The sequence below is a fragment of the Habropoda laboriosa genome, unplaced genomic scaffold (assembly GCF_001263275.1).
Source record: "Habropoda laboriosa isolate 0110345459 unplaced genomic scaffold, ASM126327v1 scaffold99, whole genome shotgun sequence".
Taxonomy (NCBI): Eukaryota; Metazoa; Arthropoda; class Insecta; order Hymenoptera; family Apidae; genus Habropoda; species Habropoda laboriosa.
In genome coordinates this window covers 2230773-2236744 of record NW_017100239.1, presented here as the reverse complement: position 1 = coordinate 2236744, position 5972 = coordinate 2230773, and positions in this window count along the sequence as shown.

The window sequence follows — 5972 nt, the reverse complement described above, 5'->3', positions numbered from 1 at the left end:
TCGCGAGATGTGCCAATATCACTTACGAGGGAACTTCGGTAGCCCGAAAATTCTGATTTTTCTGAAAGTTCCCAGGTTTTCAGCGTACCTCGATGGAATATCGGGCAATTTTTTGGCCGTTCCAAGTGAAAACACCCTTTAACGGTGCACCTCCATCTTAACTTCATCCTTCGCACACTTTCAGCTTAATTTAATTAAAAGTCAAAATTACAAATTCTGCAGCCGTGGTTAAAAATTTATCCACGTTACGCGTTAAAATCTAACGCAGCGAAAGGGTTAAAAATGAATCGCCCAGATCTTTCACACCCCTCATAAACGTGATTCAGATTTTCCTCAATCGTTCAGAGTCTTCGCGATACGACCGAGTATCGATAATTCCCGAAAATCGTCTTTCTCCAAACACCCGAGGAGGGCTGATAAAATGGCCGCAGCAGGGCGATTGTAATATTTATGAAGAAAGGTTCGATAGAGCGAGCGGAACGATTGAAAAGCGAATCGAACGCGGTAACACGGGGCTGTTGTATGCAAAAGAGAGCGGGTTCGCTGAAAGGCTAGTATAAATCGCGGGCGGCGTGGTATCGGCGAGCAACGCGGACTAATGACCATTTACAATTTTACAACGTGCCATTTACAATTTAGATGAAGATCCATTGTCTGCGCAACCCTTCTTCCGCCGGTTATGAAAAAGCCCGGGGAGAGAGAGAGAGAGAGATAGAAAGAGCGCACCCTCTCTCCGCCCTTGGCTGCACCCATCGCTCTCCCCTCCCCCTCCGGCCATCCCCTTGTTCCACCCCACCCAAATGGTTTTCCACCCCAACCCGTCAGCTGTGATACTTTCATTTCGTGCATTCAGCAATTTCGCGCGACTCCGTCCAATCTAGACGGCCTGAGGCCTAGTTTCCGGGGATGTTTCTTGCTATAGGTCGTTCCAAAACCTGCGCTTCGTTTATTTTCTACGGAAAGAAATCTACACAAGTGCGAGATACGTTTGAATTTCTGTGTTATACGAGATTTCTAGGTAGTAATTGCACGTTTAACCCTTTAACCCGTAACGACGTGTGAGAATCGTGGCGGAGAAGATGTGAGAAAAATTCGTCGTAATTTTAGATTTCGTTTGAATCCGTGAGAGACCGAGGATTGCTAAATGTAATTAATGTAACAGATTAGCTTTTGTCACCCATGGCTGACGCTTAGATGCACAGTCGGGAAAGGAATCATAGGTTAAGGGGTTAACGAATTAACCCTCGGAAGGCGAATGGTTTTAGACGAATGCAGGGTCATTTTGAATTGGGTATAAATATCTACACTTTCAACTATATACAGGGTGTTTGGTAACTGGTGGTACAAGCTAGAAGGGGGTGATTCTACGTGAAAGAATAAGTCGAAAATATAGAATAAACATTTTTCGTTTGAGGCTTTGTTTTCGAGAAAATCGACTTTGAATTTTCTTCGAGTACGCATGCACCCTACTATCTCGATATAGACCATACGTCGTAGATTTATGAGTAATAATAAAGCATGTAATTATCAAGATTTACTTTATTAATGGAAAAATTGTTGAAAATGCTGGCCACCGTACACCGAACGTCGAGATCCATTCGTCCACGGCATAGTAGGGTGCATGCGTACTCGACGAAAATTTCAAGTCGATTTTCTCGAAAACAAAGCCTCAAACGAAAAATGTTTATTCTATATTTTCGACTTATTCTTTCATGTAGAATCACCCCCTTTTCGCATGTACCACCAGTTACCAAACACCCTGTATATTTGATATTTTTCTTGGTTGTTCACATTCTAATCTGAGCCGCCTGACTTTGTCGCTGTCGAGTGATAATGACCCTGCGGTCGTCGTACGAGGGTTAAGAATCGAACGAATTGCAGTAGAACAGACGTCCAAGAATAGTAAAAGGATTTTTAGGTAAATCGAGTTTAGAACAACGTGAAATCGAACGGAAGAAAATTTCTCGGAATAGCGTATCAGCGTGAAACGTCATCCCTCGTGAATATGTACAAATAGAAAATTCCAAGGTCTGAACGGAGACAAAATTGAAGTTAAAAGCAGAAGGTTACAAATTCGATAATATCGTTCCACGTCGAAAGAATTTCGAGAAGCGGCTCGATTATTCCTGAGACGTCCTGTAGATTCATCTTGCACGCGGCTCTCGCAGGCAGCGTCCCTCAGGATATACCGCTTCCCCGATTCGTTCCGACCGACACGTTCACCGGCTACACTCGCAACGACGTGCCACGGTAAATCTAAGATTCCGCACACGCGTGATCGGAATTCTCGAAACCGACTGGCCACTCTGCGACTCTCTCTGTGCTCGTTCAACGTCGCGTTTTCGACTCGATGAACCAGTTATCAGGTCGTAAAACGGGGAGAGGAAACGGTCCTCCTATCGTTGAATCAAGATCCGAATCTGAAATTTCCATCGAACCTTCCTATCCAACTTTTAACCCTTTCACCCCCACATACGATCCAACTCCGACGTTCTATTTCCCTCCGTTTCTTTCGACCGTTATCACTGTCAACTTGGAGCCGTTACAACTGTCGTCACTGTCAACTTTCAACCGTTATCGCTGCCGTTTAATCGAAACAGAGGCGAAGTGAAGAAGCGAAGAGTGTTTCGTTAATTAGCAAGTTCAACGAACGGGGGATGGAGGTACACTGCAAAAGTTTTCGCCGCGAAGAAGGAATCGAGGCTGAGAGTGGACGCTCGTCGCGTTATCCCCGTGTGCGTGGCGTTACAATTAATAATGCATGCGATCTACCCAGCGGTCGGCCGGCTGCGTACAGAGAGACAGGCGAGCGGTAAATTTGTACCTGTGCCGATCGTCGAAGAAGGTGATTCATCGCCAGCTTGCCCCCGTGGATGATGAATGAAAATGTGCATGCACTTAAGCGAAATATACGCGGCACGTATATGCACGGCCTCTGTACGGGACGAACGGTGAACGAACTCGTGAGAGCGTGTCGAAAAAAATCCATACACGGGCCCACCAAACTTGCAAACCTTCGTTTCCACTTTGTCTACACGTGTATACCTTTTATCCCCTCCCTCCTCGCTCTCCGTACGTTTCGTACTCCTACGCGGATTTCTCTGGAAGACGACACCGCCGACAAACCAGAAATGATAAATCAGCGAGAAGAAGAGCCGATTGATCGAGAACGCATTAGCGGATAAAACCGGTAATACACACTGTGTCAGGTTAATTAGCTAATTGAAACTAGGAGTACCAACGGCGATCCTCTCGGCGCGCGTTCGAATGACCGCGATACATGAAAAATTCAATCACGAGACGCATTTGCTAATGATTCCGCGCGCGCGATGCATACTCATCGTCGGTTCATTCTCCTCTTTTTTTTCAATTAGCTGATTGAAACATATATATAGACGCACGCCTAGCGGAGAAGGCAACCGTTCAAACTCACGTCTACTGAAAAAAACTCTTGAAAAATTTCCAATCCTATTTTCCACCCCGTCTTCCGTCCTGACGCGGCGAATCACGAGCAAGACGTACGAGTATCGCTACCGGTAAAGTTCTCTAGGCGTGAAATCTTCGTTTCTGCGGATGCGTCGGCAATTTTCACCAATTTTCACCAAAGTGTAATCGCGTGCGGAGAGTTCCTCGGGGCGAGGAGCTCGCGTGACGAGTTCGGATCGGTCTGGAAGCTTGGATAGGCTAAGGATAACTCTCGCGTGCCACGCTCGCGCACACACAGGCTCGACAAATGTTTCCGTACGATCGTCGGTGGCGACGTGTGTGCCTCGATACTTACTGTAACAAGTTCCTCCGCGATACGGAGGTGGATCGCATCTTCGACGCGAGAGGGAAATGTAGCTGGCGTGTCTCCAGATCTTCTCGTTTTCCCTCCTTTTTTTCAGAATCGCGCCAGAGTATTAAAAATTTACGAGGCTGCGAGAGGATAACGGTGTGCAGCTCGGAGACTGTGGTTCGCTCGACACTTTCCAGAGGAGCGAGAACAGGCGAAAACAACCCTCGAAATTGGGGATGAAAAATAGGTAACTCAGGCAGCGAGTTTGCTAGTGTGAGCTATTTTGGCTGAGAGCGAGACTCTAATCGCTGCTTAGAGCCGCCGCGACGTAGAAGAACGTTTGTTATGGAGAGGTACGATAGAGTACTGGGTTTCGAAAATTGGGAGGACAATTTTTTACACGTCGATGAATTTGAAGAAGAAGCAACCGGTGCGAGAACTGCAGAAAAGATGTTAGAAACGGAAGAGAAGAGAAATGGCGGCGAACGAAAGGGAGACCAAAGAGAGGAGCTTTGTTCCGCGAAGGAGCCAGCGAAAACGGGAAGGGAGAGGCCCCGACGAAAGGATACGTCCAGCCTTGGAGCGAAAAAACGTAACGGTCATTCGCCCGCAAGGTGAAGAAAAGTTGGCCGTAGCCAGCCACTGACCGGAGCCAAGGAGACGCTCCGAGCGATCGCCGATTCCTGTCCGCTCGGACGAGCCTCTCGAGACCGGTCTCTCTCTCTCCTTTTCTTTTCTCCTCTTCACCTTCCGCTGCCCTCTCCTCAACCGGTCCCGGAAAATTACCGAGAACGAGCGATCTTTCCAACGGAAATCCCGCGAGATCGAGCTACGTATAACGCACCTTTGCAAAATCCTTCCACGGTGTCCTGTTTAATCCGATCAACTGCTATCTCTCTGTGCCTTTATCTCCGACGTGTACAGGTCGTTCCCTGGACGTGCAGTTCAATATCACACGGGGAGAACGTGCAATCTACGATGATCTACGAGATACGCGAGAAGATAAGATCTCTGGTTCGGGAAATATCGAAATAAGAACGATGCTTGCAAAATCGCCGGTTGAAAAACACCGCAGGATCAAGTCTGATAGCGAGGAATAAGCAAGGAACGTGTAGTAACAATCGTAGTACTGAATAAATTAGCGAGGAACACGAGCGAAATGAAATTGCTTCCTGAGTAGATGAGAAAAGTCGGGTCACCTATTTTTTTTTTCTCCCAGTCGTTTGAACAGCGATCGTAAAATGTTCGACGTGTGAAAGTGGTACTTTGCCTCGGTGGAATACGTCGTATTAACTTGTACCTAGGTGTACGACACACCCTCGTTATCAGTTTCTTTCGGTTTTTCGCGTCTTTAGGCGTCCATTCGTCGGATATTACACTGGAGTTGCCCCGCGGCTCGTATTTTCCCTCGGATAACTTCTCGGTCTTTACGACCTCGGTATCGTTATCCTTTACCTCCAAGCGGACAATTGCACGCGCGTTTTCCGCGTCGCTCCTCGAGTGACTAACTAACCCGACCGACCAGACGAACAGACGACCATCCAGTCGAATACGGCGAAAGAAATCGAGCGAGACTGGAGAGCGCGGTGCGTCGATATTAAGCAACAACACGAAAGAAAGGAAACAGCAGCCCGCGGTGGTAGTAATCTCGTTCGATCTCTCGACTCGAAACCCAACACCACGGCGAGCTAGAGAACGTAGTTCCAGTAGCGTGTCCAGGGAATAAATCTCGCAATTTGTGGACACTCAGCGCGGTTGCAACGATTTCTCCAACGGTACGAGCCGAGTTTTGCGCAAAAGGATCGCCGATAGTTCGGTCGTGGCGGTCCGAGCCGGCGATTTATCAGGCCGCGAAACCGCCGTCGGCTTTCTTTCGTGTAGCCACGCGGCCAGGAACATTTGTTCGCGTCGCTGGTATCGTTGTAGCCGGCTCGAGAGTCTTAATATTCCGTGGCCGTGGTCATTTATCAACCGGCACGAGCGCGCCCCGGCGACATTCCACTCTCCCGACAATATGATCCCTGGAATATTTGCGTGGAACAGGGTTTTCGGAACGCCAGTGCATAGAGACAGACACAGGCACACACGGGAGGGTTCTGTTTCGTTAATTTTCCACTTCTGCCGTGATAAGAGGCCGTTTTTATCGCGGATCAAGCGTGTTTCGCCGACCTTATCTCGGGGAGTAAGACGATTA